The sequence below is a fragment of the Myotis davidii genome, unplaced genomic scaffold (genome assembly GCF_000327345.1).
Source record: "Myotis davidii unplaced genomic scaffold, ASM32734v1 scaffold575, whole genome shotgun sequence".
In the NCBI taxonomy this organism is placed as follows: Eukaryota; Metazoa; Chordata; class Mammalia; order Chiroptera; family Vespertilionidae; genus Myotis; species Myotis davidii.
In genome coordinates, this window is record NW_006290306.1 from 3,199,370 (window position 1) to 3,214,573 (window position 15,204).

Genomic DNA, 15,204 nt, shown 5'->3' on the forward strand with positions numbered 1-15,204 from the left:
AGTCAGTAGAGAATGTTTCCTTTGGATTAAGTATTTAGAATAGTATAACTGCAGGGAAGGAGAGAGAGAGAGAGAGAGAGAGAGAGAGAGAGAGAGAGAGAGAGAACTAAATTTGTATTTCTTGCTCTTAAACTACATTGGAAGGGCATATATGAGCATGGGATGCCTCTCTACCATTAACTCACTCTGGGATCCAGGTAATTGGAGGTCTGCCCAATAACCCTGGGGTTATCTTCCTTCCAGACAGCTGAATGGGGGAAAGAGCACGGAGAAGAGCTGTGTGAGATGTGTTCATGCGCCAAGCTTGCAGTAGCCTAGGTTATCAGATTTGTCTCTATTTCATTATCTAGAACTCAGTAATATGGCCACAGCCATCTGCAAGAATATTTGGGAGATGGCTTGCCTGTCTGAGCAACTGCTTTCCAATAACAACTGTATAATATAGGTGAAGGAACCTAAACTATAAAATATCTTTGCCAAATGTTTGAAGAGGGCAATATCTCTGGGAAGGGTGGTTCATTAGAAATGAGTTTGTCCCCAGCAGAGAAAAAACATCCTCAATGGGAAGGCTTGATCGCCAAAAACATTGCGGAGAAAGGTTCTGCACTACCAGAGCTGAGTGGTGCAGGCTGTGGGAGAGATAACTGGGCCGGACCTGTGGTCCTGGATGCGTGGGCAGAAGAAGCAGACTTTAGAAGGGAACAGGAGAAATGTGAGAGAGAAACAAAGAAAGAAGCCATGGTTTTGCAGAGGATAAGAGAGTGCCCTACAGAGAAGCAAAATGGAACCTGTGGGCGGCCTTTGCAGCAAAGCACTTACAAGCCATTTGGGGGCTCCACTCAGGTGCCACAAACTGGAGAATAGGACATGCCTCACCCCCTCACTGCTTTTCTTCCTCTGAGCAGGAGAGTCGGGCTCATTATGTCTTTAGGTGGATTTTATAGTTCTGGATGTGAGCCTAAAAGTTGCATGTGGTTTTCAAATACTTATTTTATCACACTCCATGATTACTTCCATTATGTGTGGCTAACATTTGAGTCTTTTCAGATTTAGTAGGGATATAAAAGGTTTAAATAAGCCCAATATCAGATGTGTCTGGGATTCCATTCCTTGCGTGCACACTGTAAATAAACGCTGATGAAAAATATTTGAGTTCCAAATTCTGCCACCCCAAATCCTGCAAATATGCACATAAAAGCCCTATAATCCCATAAAAGCCTTTTCACTTGTAAATAACACTATCTTGTTTTCCATCTCAAATTTCTTCTCCTGTAATTACACAATATTTGGTTTCCCCTTTTTAGGCAATTCAAATTAAAACTTATTTCATTTCATAATTACAAACATTCATTTTGAGGAAAGACTAATCTGACGGGAATTTGGTTCCAGTGATATTATAACCCAGACTTGTAATAGCAAAGCAATCCATCTCCTGACTAATGTCTTGGAATCTTTTAAGACTCTACTCCAGCTAAACATTTGCATTTGGAAAGCTTTATCCTTTCCCCTGAAATAATAATGCTTTATTAAGAGCACTGTGTGATTTGATTTTTGTAAAAAAAATAATAATGATTTAATTCAAATGTTGATTATTAAGTTCATTTTCAACTGTTTCCTGAAAAAGGAGAAACAAAATATTCTTTGTCTGAGTATCATGATAGGTGGTAATTTTGAAATATTAGATAAAGTGTATGTTATTATTATTCTGAGTATGGATGAAGGGAAAAAGCATACTGACTGGACATTTGGGAATGGATAGTTAATATCTAGGGAAGCATTTTGTTTATTAACTAAAAAACACATAGAAAAAAATGCCAAATGGAGTACTAATAGGGTGATTACTGTTTATCCATTGCAATGTAAGAATCAGTCCAAAACAGTGATTTGAAACAATGATTTATTGTGTTCTCTCACAGTTCAGAGGGTGGATGGGTTCAGCTAGGCAATTGTTGCTTGCTCGAGTCCCTCATTTGGTCTCAGTCAGATGGTGACTGAGGCTGGAGGCATCTGAAGGATCTTAGCCTGGAACACTTAGTGGTGGGTAGACCATCTCTCTCTTCAGCCCCAACATGTGGCTACCTTGGGCTTCCTCCCAGCATGGTGGTCTCAGGGAAGTCAGATTTCTCATCGGGCAGCTCATTTCCCCCCAGAGTGAGGGTTCGCAGAGACTAAGGCAGAGATGGCAAAGCTTTTTCTAGTTTGCTTTTCACAGTCCTGCAGGATCAGTTCTGCCTCGTTCTGTTGGTTGTGAGTGAGTCACAGGGACAGTCCAGGTTCATCAGGAGGTGATTACCCAAGATCATGAATAGAGGGAGGTATGGGTCATTGCTGGGCCATCATTGAAGACTACCTGCCACAATCACCCAGCCCTTGATCACTTTGCCTACACAGATCATTTTGATGGGTGAGATTTCCACACCAGATCAGTGGGTGTTTATCTTCTGAAGGATTGGATTTGGTAAGAACTAGGAGGGAAGGGAGCTGATAAAGGCTCTTTGTTAGGACAACCTCAGGCTGTTTAAATGGGGTGTGTGTGTGTGTGTGTGTGTATGTGTATGTGTGTGTGCGCACAGTATTTTGGCTTATCCTTATTACCTCTGCAGTTTGATTTAGGCTGGGGTCAGGAGGAGAGAAATATTAAGTCCACTCTGTGCCAGGTTCTATGCCACACACTTTAAACATTTCACATCATTGGTGGGAAGCTATTAGTGTAGTGGTCACGTTCAAATCCTCAGTGGCTTTGCCACTCACAAGCTATGGGACTTAGAATAATTACTTAACTTCACATAAGTTATTTATACCTCAAAATAGTTTCGCTTATATAGATGTCTTCAGTTTATAAAGTTTCTGCCAGTATATTTGAAAGCAGATACTGCTTAATGTGCATTAACTTATCAATGAGGTTGTGTCTTTTTTATTGTTTATTAGCTATACAATTTTATGTGTTCTCTGAACTCTCATTCCTATTTCTTTGCCCATTTTTATATTGAAATTATTTATTTATTTATTTGTAGGGGATTTTTTATACTAGAGATATTAACATTGATCATTACATGTTACAAATGTTTTTTTTGCATATCCTGTCATTTGTCTTTCAACTTTGACCACAGAATCCATTTTCCTAGCAAAATTTTTTTGTAAATGTTATCTCAAGAGAGAATATAATCTGTTATGAATGTTGTTCTGATAACAGAAATAATAAATAAGTTTGATGTGTGAAATAATAATCACAGAACTAAATTATCCTCTGGAAAAAAGTACCTAATTCAGTATATGGAGGCACTAACCTTAGACAACATAACAATATCATATTTCACCTGTCACAAGTATAATAGTATATTATAAACAGCAACATGATTTTTGGAGAAATCTGTCTCAAAATAGAATGCAGAAAGGAATATGTTAGACTTTAGTAGCAAAATATGCTTGAGTTCTATAGTTGTCACATATAAAGGAGAAAAATAAAGTACAAAGCAAAATCCTCCTTTAGTGGGTCAAAAAAGGTCATTATATGAAAAATTTCTTCCCTGCTTCAAGACAAACCTATAGGGCAATCTCCTTTTATACAACCATATGGGTCCTCCCAGCCTTGTCTGTCATTTGTCACCATTGGCCCAGGAGGGACAATTACTAAGCAGCTTGATTGAGATGGCAGCAGTGGGGTGGTGGGAAGTTTTAGTTCTACCACTAACTATATGTATAGACATAAACAGTTTACTGAGCTCCTCAGCCTCAGTTTCCCCCTCTATATAATGGGAATAAAAATATCTTCTCACAGGGAATTTGTGAAAATTAACATGAGATCAGATATGTGAAACTATTTAGAACCTCCACGTTGCTATAAATCATAATTTATTCCATATGAGAGTCCATTAATAGCATCATTTTCAAATAATGAGTAAATGAATCAATGCAGTTGCCTTTTACTCAGGAAATGAGGTATGGGAAGAAAAGAGGACATGTGTTCTGCTTTAATAAGCCTACAAATCTATAAATTATGCTTTGTATTTATATAACATCTTGAAGTTTACAAACTGCTTTCACCTAATGTGTTATTTATCCACTCATTCATTCAGTGGAGCTATAATGATGTTAAATTAAATAAGACTGAGTCCTTGAACTCATGGTTAAGGGAAAAACTAAGTACACAGAAGGCCATGCTCTTAATATCAGTGGTTTTGAGACTTGAACGCAAATGATCATGGGAAGCAAGCAACTGTATTGTAGATTTAGTATTTCAGCTAAGTTATCCATGTCAAACATCTACAGTTTTGGATTATGTATTATTTTGCTAGGGCTGTCATAGCATAGTACTCCAGACTGGGTGGCTTGAACAACACACATTTATCTTGTCACAATTTTTCAAGCTGGAAGTCTGAGCTCAAAGTGTCAGCAGGGTTGCTTTTATCGGAGGTCTCTCTTCTTGGCTTGCAAAGGCTGTCTGTGTTCTCCCTGTGTCTTCGCAGGGTCTTTCCTTTGTGGGAGTCTGTGTTTTACTTTTGTTCTTATAAGGACACCAGTTGTGGGATTAGGGCCCACTCTAATGACTTCATTTAAAGTTACTCACCTCTTTAAAGACCCAATCGCCAGATACAGTCACACTTTGAGGTACTGAGGGTTGGGACTTCAACATATAAATTTTTGACAGGACACAATTGAACCCCTAGCTGAATTTTAGACAAAATCTGTCTTTGGGGAATCAGACAGGGTAATAAAATTCAGGATCTAGTTAACTTATTTCTGGCATGTGCTAATATAGTTGCATTTCTTGTAAGTCTTAAAGAAAAAAATGTGGTTTCCTTTTATAAATAGTGCCAACTGTGATGACTTAACTACCTTCTCAAAGGATTGTTTAAGCACACTCACTAAGCCTTTGTTAGACCACCAGGTTACTTCTTGTTAATATTCATGTGATTTTTGCTCTTTCTTTAAAAGTAATATTTTAACTTCCCTTTGTCCAGGTAAATTTAGAAGAAAATGCAATAAAAACAAATCTGAATTATTGTTGATTCTCTGCAGTTTGCACTTACGTTCTTTCTCCACTTTCTCTGTGATATCTAATTGCAGGAGTCAATTTCTGTGTGTATTTGGTAGCTGTGATGGTTGGAGGCACTGCCCCCTTGACTGAAGCAGCCAGGGACTAAGCCACAAGTTGTTCAAAAGGAATTAGCACCTCTCTCCCCGGACACAGCTTGAACACATGGAAAGATGAAATGTGGGGAAGAGGTGGTCAATGAGACAAGTGGCCCAGATTGGTGAAGAGTAGGAAAATCTCAGGCTTTCTGTGGGCACTGCCTGGTCCCATAACTACATGCTCACTGACAGTAGCATTTAGGCTTTCCTTTTCTTTGGTAGGAAGAAAAATTTATTGCCATGTGAAATTTTATTGATATTTTGATATTAATATTGCTAGTTACAAAGCTTAGAGTCTAACAAGGTATATGCATGTTTATGAGTTTATGTGTTGTATGGAGTCCCAACCTCTGATAAAGCTCTCTGTTCCCGATATAAATGACAATAATTAGAACTAGGAATAACTATGGAAAGCTTCAGGAATCAAATTCTGAAGCCATAAAAGAAATATAAATATAAAAAAGGAAAAAATAAATAAAAATATGAAATTAAAATAATCTGAAGCTAAAGAGTTCTTTTTGGATGTTGGTGTTGGACCAAGGCCTGTGGTGTTTGGCAGATCCATAGATGATATGATATTGCCATTCTATCAAGAGAATTTTATCTGCATACTTATGAAGTCCCTGGGGTCTTTGGCTTCCACCACCCCAGGCTAAGCAGCAAGAGAACAGACTTTGGACTAAGTAAGACATTGGCTGCACCACTGAAAATTGTTTGACCTCTCTGAGGCTCAGTTTCCACACTTATAAATAGGAATAATAACTCTTAAATGGCTTAGGTCATAGAAGAGCTCAGTAAATATTTGTGGACTGAATGACTGTTTCTTTCCTTATTGCAGATCAGCCTACCTGTATTCCACTTCCTTATCCTCTTTATTACCATGTCTTTATCAAAAACACTTCTTAGAGAAGGTTTTGGATATTTTAATATACCTTCAAGTAAACTTAGGGCACTCTTACCTGTGTAAAGGAAATCCTTGACCGTTGTCTCTAACCATGAAAAGCTCTTTGATCTCTTATAGGGTTTTTAAGTATTATTAAGTGTAAATAGGTGGCAAGACATTGGTGGTACCATCCAAAGTATGTCCCCACTAAAACCAAATAGCTCTACCTGAATATGAGAATGGTCCTGTTGCTATAATCATTGGCATCATCATAATATTCATTATGATAGTCATCATCTCCTCCACCTCTTTCTTCTTCTTGGTCATGATCATCACTTGCAGTTGTTTGTGTCCAAGTAGTTATTCTGCTCATGGGTCACTTGGAACAAGTGAGTCGTTATGAGTGTATCTGCTCTCATAACATTAAAACTGTTGAGCTTAATAGATTGCCATTGATACGTTTCCTGTTAGTCTTCTTGTCCCCATTGTCTGTACCATCACTCAACCTTTGGAAACAGCTTGGTCTTTCCGTTCAGACAAAAACTCTATGTAAATTCTGGCTCTGTTTTTATAAGCTCTGTGAACTAGGACAAGTGTGTCTACTTCTCTGAGCCTCAGTTTCCTTATCTATAAAATAAGAATAATAAATACAAGACATTGCCCATTATTGGGTAAAATAAAAATAATGTGTTTAGAGCATTTCACACAATACTGGGAACATATAAATGCTTAATAGAAGGGTAGTTATTATTGTTGTTATTAACATTGATTTTTAATATAGTATGAATGAAATCCCCTAAGATAATTTCTAGCATTAACTAATGCTCAGTAAATAGTAATAATGCTTGTTAGGTTAATTATTTTATTGTCACAGGAACCCTTCAAAACTTAACATAAATTTTCTACCCAGACCTGGCCAGTTTGGTTAAGTGGTTAAAAGCATTTGCCTTCGGAATGAAGGGTCATGAGTTTGAGTCCTGGTCAAGGAAATTTACCTCGGTTGCAGGCTTGATCCCTGGCCCTGGTTTGTGTGGGAACTGGAGGCAACCAATTGATGTGTCTTTCACATCGATGTTTTTCTCTCTCCCTCTCCTCTTCTTCCCCTCCACTCTCTCTAAAAAAATCAATGGAAAAATATCCTCAGGTGGTGAGGATTAAAAAATAAATCTTCTATCCATTTCTATACCTTTAAAGGAGACTTACTATCCAAGCCCCAAGCTGATGACATCAAATTAAAACAAACCTTTGGCTCCAATGTTAGTAACCGCCTTGGACTTTCCACCCTCCTTTTCACTCCCCACATCTGCATTGTTTCTTGTTTTCTGGCTTCTGATTTCTCAGTTTGGCCTTGCATTCCCAGCACTGTGCACACCCCCAAGACCTGGTGGCCAGGTCTAATGTGGGGACCCTCTGACATGGCTCTCCCATGCCATCCCCAAGGCTTCTGCTTTCCCTGGCTCCTGCTGGGCTCTTGTCTTCGCAAGGAAGCTTGGAGAAATTCTAGCCATGGTCTGGGTTTTGGTCATTAGGAAGTCCTTGATCAATCAAATTGTGTTATTACTTATTATCTCAAAATGTTCATTTGGCACAAAATTCCATCCTGGATTCTAAATTCTGCTCCTTAGATAATACCCCTCTTTTTTCTCCTAGTTTAATTGTCTTGTAAGACGATTCTAAGATCAATTCACCTTTTCCTCATGGTGAGAAAGCTGCTAGCAACTTCCTATTCTTATAGTATTGGCAATATTTTGTCCATTCTGCCTCTGTCACCTATTTGGATGAAGATTGCTTTACCGGGCCTACCCTAACAATTAGGAGGATCATTAGTGCAGTGGGTAGAGCACACTGAAATAGATTTGGCATAACTGCCCTTATTCTGTGCCAAAATGTTTAGGAAGGAGACCATGGTTCTTTCCATAGCCCTTACTCCCGATGCTGGCCCATGAATCCTGCTAGTTAAAGGGTTTAGGCAGCCCTCATTTTAATGAAATGTTTGATGACACAGTTGCTAGATACCTACACTATTTCTTACCAGTTTAGGTTCAGTGGACTTCCATCACCTATTACCAAGGACTGTTTAATATAAGCACTTCAGCAAATCCTTATCAAAATAAGCGCAATAACTACACGGGCGGGTTTTGTTTTCTGTGATTTTCTTCTCAGACAGAAGCATTTTGATAACAATTAGTAAACTGTGGTCATTCTATTTGTGTCTCTCAGGATCTGAATAGATTTTTATTCCATGTAGAATAGTGGAAAGGCAGAAAGCTTAAAAAGAAAACACACCCACATACACACACTTCAGTCAAAACAACCCAACATTTATTTCAGGGTCATTTCATCAGGCAAAAAGGCTGCCTTTTAGCTGCTTCAGTGCTTTCTGAAACCTTTTAAGCTACAAAGGGAGTGATTCTGGTTTTTGTGGCTAAAATGCTAGAGAGGATGATTGGTTTCATTAGCCAGGGAGGAGTGATAATATACTTCTCCAGTTATTGGGCATATTATATTAATAACTCATGATGGCTGGAGTGTTTAGGTGTATATTTAAAACTCAGTGTAAAATACCATGCCATTAAGAATTTAAACACATTCTAATTTAATTATAGCCAAGAACTGGTTCCAAATGATCTCGTGTTTTTGTTGGCAAGTTTCAATATTGCAAATTTCGAATATGGAAAGATTTATTTTCTTTTACTCTTTGCTCCTTTAATTCTGGATTGTTAAAAACCTTAATCATTTAAAAGAGCACACATTTGGAAAATGAAGGGCAATTGAAGTTATGGAAAATTCTATTTTTCGTCAATACTATTTTGTTTTCCATTTTAAAATGTGCCATTTTTTTCCTGCCCATGTTATATTGATTACTCCCAAGTTCCTTTTACCTTCTTCTTGTCCTTAAATGATTTTTCCATTCCTTGAATGGCTATATTCTTGTCACATAATTTTTCTATATGGATGACAATGGGAAAAATGTACCAGTTGAAAATTTCATCAGAAACTATCATTTAGTTACATCCTAGTCAACTTGGGGTATGACGAATAGTGATGATGATTTCCTGGGTCCTGTCTTTTGAGGGTCCCTGTGCAGAGACTTAGCGAGGCGTCTATAAGGGAGGTATAAGAAATTAGCACAGGATGACTGGTCATGAATAATATTTGGAAACGTGTAAACTCAATCATATAAGGCTATTTCTACTTTGTCCTATATCTAGCATCCAGCTACACAGTTTTCAAGGTAACTTTTTTTTTGTGTGGCCTTTGATAATTGATTTAAGTATGCCTAGCTTATATAAAATCCTTTTTAGTAATAAGGTGGAGGAGAGAAGCATCTTTCTTGAAGAATTTTCCTTGAATCTGGAACACCTTGAATTTTTTGGCCATAACTCTTCACCATTTAGGGATGAGCTCAATTATCAGTGATGTCTGGAGAACTGGTAGAAGATGTAAATCTACATCCTATACATAGCTCATGTACCGATGGCACTTTTAGAGCCAATTCTCATCAATCCCTGCCATCTCCAGCCATGGAGAGAGCCAATCTCCAAATGAAGTAGACACTAGGCTCTCAGTGTAAATATCAGATCTCTGGGCCCTCTGTAACTTTCAACTGGCAAAGAATTATAGGATGATGAGCCCCCATGATGGGGCAGTGTGCTAATAATTTTATATCATAATAATTAATTTGGAAAACATTTATAATTTGGAAAAAAACAAGCATACCAAACCAGTATTCTTATATCAACTGCAAAATAAAAAAAATTAGATTTGGTTGGGATATGACAATGAAATAATCTAAATGATTCTGATATGGGTTTAGGAGACGAATGAATTTAGCTTTTTGGATTTATAATTTTAAAAATATGTATGTCAAAGATGCATGGTTTTTAGAAATCTTTCCTAATTTGATCATTTTGAGTGGCAAGAAATAATTTTCAGGAAGTGTTCAAGCCAAAAGGCCTGTCCATTAGGAATTAAGGACTCCTATCTCTGTAGTTCTTTGCTGCCCTCTCATTTCAGATGTTCCCTCTGCCTTGCCTGCCGGAAGGGGACTAGGGTCAGGCACTACACACTTTGTAGGCCACCCAAAACTGCTGAAAAGACCTGTCACAATTTTGTCAAGTTAGTTTTCAAAACTCCCACAAATAATAAAATAACAATGTTATTTTTAATAACAATGTTAAATTCATATTTAAGAGTTATTTAATGACATACCGCCCTACACCATTAGCCTGTGAGAGCCCTTCAAAAATAGACATTCTTAGCTAGTGCCTGGCTAGGAGTAAACTCATAATCAATATTGAATAAATGAATTAATAAACAATTTGGTTTGAGAAGAGAGATACATAAGCCAGATGAGACTGCCATTACATGAAGTTATAATGCTGGTGGAGAGAAGTCAGTTCCTGTGAGTAATGCAGTGTAGAATCCTGATTGGACAAGGTATATTCCTATAGGATGCCACTCATTATTTGTCTATATTTTAGCTATTTGTATCATTAATGAATAGGATATTATATTTTCCCCCCTAATTAGCCATTTATTATAAATATTTTTCCATGTTGCTTAAAAATCCTTATGTTTTATATTTTAATAAATATATTTTATATCTATTATATATTTTATATAAGTATATATTTTAATAGAGTTGCTATAAAACAATTTTTTAAACATTATGTCATATTGAATTATTGATGTGAAATTGTTGAGTAAAGGGAAATGGACATTGTGGTGACTTTTGCTATTAATTGCCCTTTGTGAGAAAAAGAAAAGCTAACACAAATTCACATGGCAATCAGCATAGAGAAGTGAACCAATTTTCAATTTGACTTTACCAGCACATCCCTTCCCAGAAGCCACTTCCAAAATGCTACCTCCCACATTGCACACACCCCTCACCACAGACACCCACAACCATTTCCTGAGGCTTGCCTCTCTAGGACACCAAAACAGTCAGGGGAAAGAAAAACGCCCCAAATGTTTCCCAGATGTTGGAATGTGTGGCATAATTTGGCATAGAAATGATTGGAGCTTTCGTTTTTTAACTAGATGTTTTGGCAACCTGCAAACACAACCTTAATATAATAAGTAAATTTCTCCTTTCCCCACAAATAGACTTAAATTCATAAAGTACTTAATGAGCACATACTATGTGTCAGTTACAGTGGTTTGCATACAGTGGAATTCAAGATTTCAGTAAGCTACACAGCTGAGATGAATGATTTTAGGCTTTTATAAGTATGCATATGGGCTGTTTGGGCCAATGTCTTACAGCAAATACTCATACTTTCAACTGAGAAGATTGTAGATCGTATTTCTTACATACCTCTTTAATTTGCAAATTTGGTATAATAATTACACTCTGGACTATGTATCACTTGTCTACCAAAATGTTGTTCACAAGTGGTAGGAGAGATCATAGAGACACAGAAGGAGCATGCCTACTAGTAAGCTCATGAGAAGAGGGCAAGACAGAAATATGCTGGTCCTTCTCAGGGCTCATTCTCCATCCTCTGGGCTATGAGAATAAGAGAATCTCTTGTTCTGTTGGCATGGACCCATGTCAAAGAGACACCGAAGGAAATCTAATCCACCAAATTGCCTGGTCAGGGATGTGTTCACGGTGTCTAATTGCTTCAATCACATAATCTCAGAGGTAGAAGCAGACCTAGGATACATTAATGATTATTTTTCAGTGTTACTCCGGATGAGGCATGACTCCAGGTGCTAGGGAGAACACCTCTGACACTCTGCTTTACAGTGACTAACTGGAAAGGTCTTCAGGGAATAATCCAATTTAAATATAGAACATCCAAGTGATAAGACTCATTAATATGAAATAGTCTTTCATACTTCTTTTCAGGATGAAACAGAGACTCAAAGGAGGAAAATGATTGGTTCAAGGTGACAGAGCTCGTTGTTGCTAAGGTGACAAGCCAAACACAGTCCTTCTAGCTCTTGGTTGCCTAGAAGACTTCTGTTTTCTTTTCCATGGCTTAATATTCCATGGAATATTAATAATATTCTTATTGAAGAAAAGGCAGTGATTAGAGGGGAAGAAGAGAATGATTGTTTGAAGCTTATTCATTTTTGAAGTACTGTTTCCCAGATTTCACTCCTATGAAGACTGCAAAAATCTCTGTGGTTCTTTACCCATTCCTGTTTCCATATTATTTGCTATGCAACTTGCTTCTCCAGCAAGAGGTGGAGTCTGTTTCCACTTCCTTTGATTCTGGGCTGGTCCTGAGACTGGCTTTCACTAATAAAGGTAGCTGAAGTCTCATTTTGCCAGTGCCTAACTTAAGTCTCCAAAAGTTCATGTGCTTCTGCTTTTTTTGGAAACATATTGAGACTAGACCCAATCTAGCTATAGCGGGTTGGAAACCACATGGCTCAGTGATGCCAGTCAATCTAGGTGGCAACTAGACAAATGTCAGACCTGTGACTGAGGCTATTCTAGACTAGTCATTCCCCAGCTTACCTGGAGCTGACCACAGACATGTGAGCAAGCCCAGAAGAAGTCAGCCATGGCTGCCCTAGGTCTGCTAAACTACCCAGCTGAACAATGATAAATGCTAAGTTTTAAGCCAATGAGTTTTGGGGCTGTTTGTTACTAAATAGATACAACTGTAAAGGTGTCTAGTCATGTGATCCTGCCTTTGCTCTGGATTGCTAAGCTACATGTTTCTGCAACTTGAATGGCAGACAGAATCTGGCACATTCATTCTGGCTCATCCAGCCCGGATTTATAGTGAGCACAGAGCAAGCTCTCAAATGGACAAAGCCTGTGGCACCAACATGGATCTTGGCCTCGTGTGGTTCCCTCATAAGAAAGTTCATAGGTGGACACAGTTATCGGCAATGAGAACTAAGAGGGAGCTAAGGAGCATGCTGTCTCTGGTGCTGGGACTCACTGAACCTTTGCCTAGCAGTGGTTGGCAAACTGCGGCTCAGCAAACCGCGGCTTGCAAGCCACATGTGGCTCTTTGGCCCCTTGAGTGTGGCTCTTCCACAAAATATTGACTTCTGCGCATGGGCCACAAAGTTTGAATCGCACTGTACGTGCGCGCCCGCACGTGGTATTTTGTGGAAGAGCCACACTCAAGGGTCCAAAGAGCCGCATGTGGCTCGTGAGCCACAGTTTGCCGACCATGGGTAGGGCATCCCACAGACACCAAATACTGTCCTTCTTTCTGCTGGAGATGAAGCTTGCTGCTATGAACTGAATTTTGTCCCTTGAAATTTATCTGATGTTATGTATTTGGGGTTAGGGCCAAGGGAAGGTAATGAGTTTATAAGGGTGGGATTATCATGTTGGAATCAATGCTCTTATAAGAAGAGATATCAGAGAGCCACCCTCACCCTCCACCTCTATGCCTCGTGAAGGTGCAACCAGAAGGTGGCCATCTGCAATCCAGGAAGATAGTCCTCCCCAGAACCAGATCACGCTGGCACCCTGATCTGGAACTCTCAACCTCCATAACTATGAGATAATAAATTTCTGTTGTTTAAGCCACCCCACCTGTGGTATTTTGTTATGGCATCCCCAAACTAATACACAGCTGTTTCTAGTTAGACAGATGTTTGGCATTGCTTCAGGGGAAAATAATCTGAATGATTAAATGCATTTCTCACTCCAGATGTTTTGGCAATGTGAATATGTAGCAAACATGTGCATGTGGGATGGCCCCATCGCTGTCCTGGGGAGTAGCTTCTGGACAAAATGGGAAATTCTGGGAGGGGTCAGAGGAAGTTCCCTTCTCTTCCCTGCCAAGGAAGCACATGTTCTCTTTTGGAAAGGGTACAAGAACTCCATAGTAAACTGTTGTCCTTGGAGATTTATGAAATACAGCCTCCTTTTAGCTGCAAACGGACCACATTAAGCAAGCCCTGCTGTGGGTATGTCATTACCCTCCTCCGGTCTGGTCCTGGTATGTCATTGTCCTCCTCCAGCAGGTCCTGGTAGCCACTTTTAAATTTTTGGTTGAAAACTGTAAGAAGTAAAAGTCTGGACAAGGTCAAATGAGTGAGGAACAGAATACGAAACAATGAGTGCCTTGACTAGGACTTGAACTGAAAAGGGTTCCCAATACCAGTCATACAATGATAAAAGGCAGGTCTTAATGCATACTATTAGATATAGACAATTGTGTCGTTATTTAAACGTTCTCCTCCTTCCCAAACCCAAGAATTCTGTTAATACTGATTCTAATGTTCTCACATGTGTTCTAGAGAGTCTGGTTTGCTGACCACATGGAGGGGAATCCTCTACTGCAGGGTGGGGGAACCTTTTCTATAAATAATGCATATTTTTTATTTTGCTAGCCATGTGGGTTGCCACTACTCAACTCAGCTGCTGTCATGCAAAATAGCTAGCACTTAAATGAGTGTGCCTGTGTTCCTAAAACACTTTATTTACCAAAAGAGGTAGCAGAGCAGATATGGCTCATGGGCCATAGTTTGCCAATGTCTATTCTACTGGGTTAAATGCATCAATGGTTCTTAGGTGCTTTAAGCAGTGCCTGGAATCTGATAATATCTTTCAAACTATTGGCTACTAGTTTCCTTTGCCTGGTGAGAAGCAAGGCAAGCAAGAGGTATACACTAAGGAGAAGTGGGTTAGTATACAGTGAATTTGACACCCAGTCAAATGAAATAAAGACAGGGGTTCTGTTGAGGGGAAGAACACATAGTCCCAGTACTTGGCACAGAACTCCATTAAAGATTGTATGTCTTAGTTCTGGCTGCTATAACAAAGTCCCATGGACCGATTGGCTTGCTAACAACAGGCATTTACTTCTCACAGTTCTGGAGGCTGAAAGTCCAAGAGCTAGGTAACCAGCATGGTGGCAGAAAAGGGTTAGAGAGTCTTTTATAAGGGCACTAATCCCATTTATGAGGGTTCTGCTCTCATGATCTGATTACCTCCTAAAGGCTCACTTCTAAATACCATCACAGTGTGGAGTTCGGATTTCAACATATGAATTTCAGGGGGATGCAAACATTTACTCCATTGTAGTGTAATTCTCCTGCGGTGCCAGGAAATCCACATGTCCCATCATGGAGTAGGCCATCCCTTTCTCTGCTACATCAGTTTGAGAACTAAGTCTGCAGATACTCTCCATGCAGAGGCTACGTTGATCTCCTGTACCCCACAGCATCCAGCAGAATATGGGGCTGTCGCTGCGACA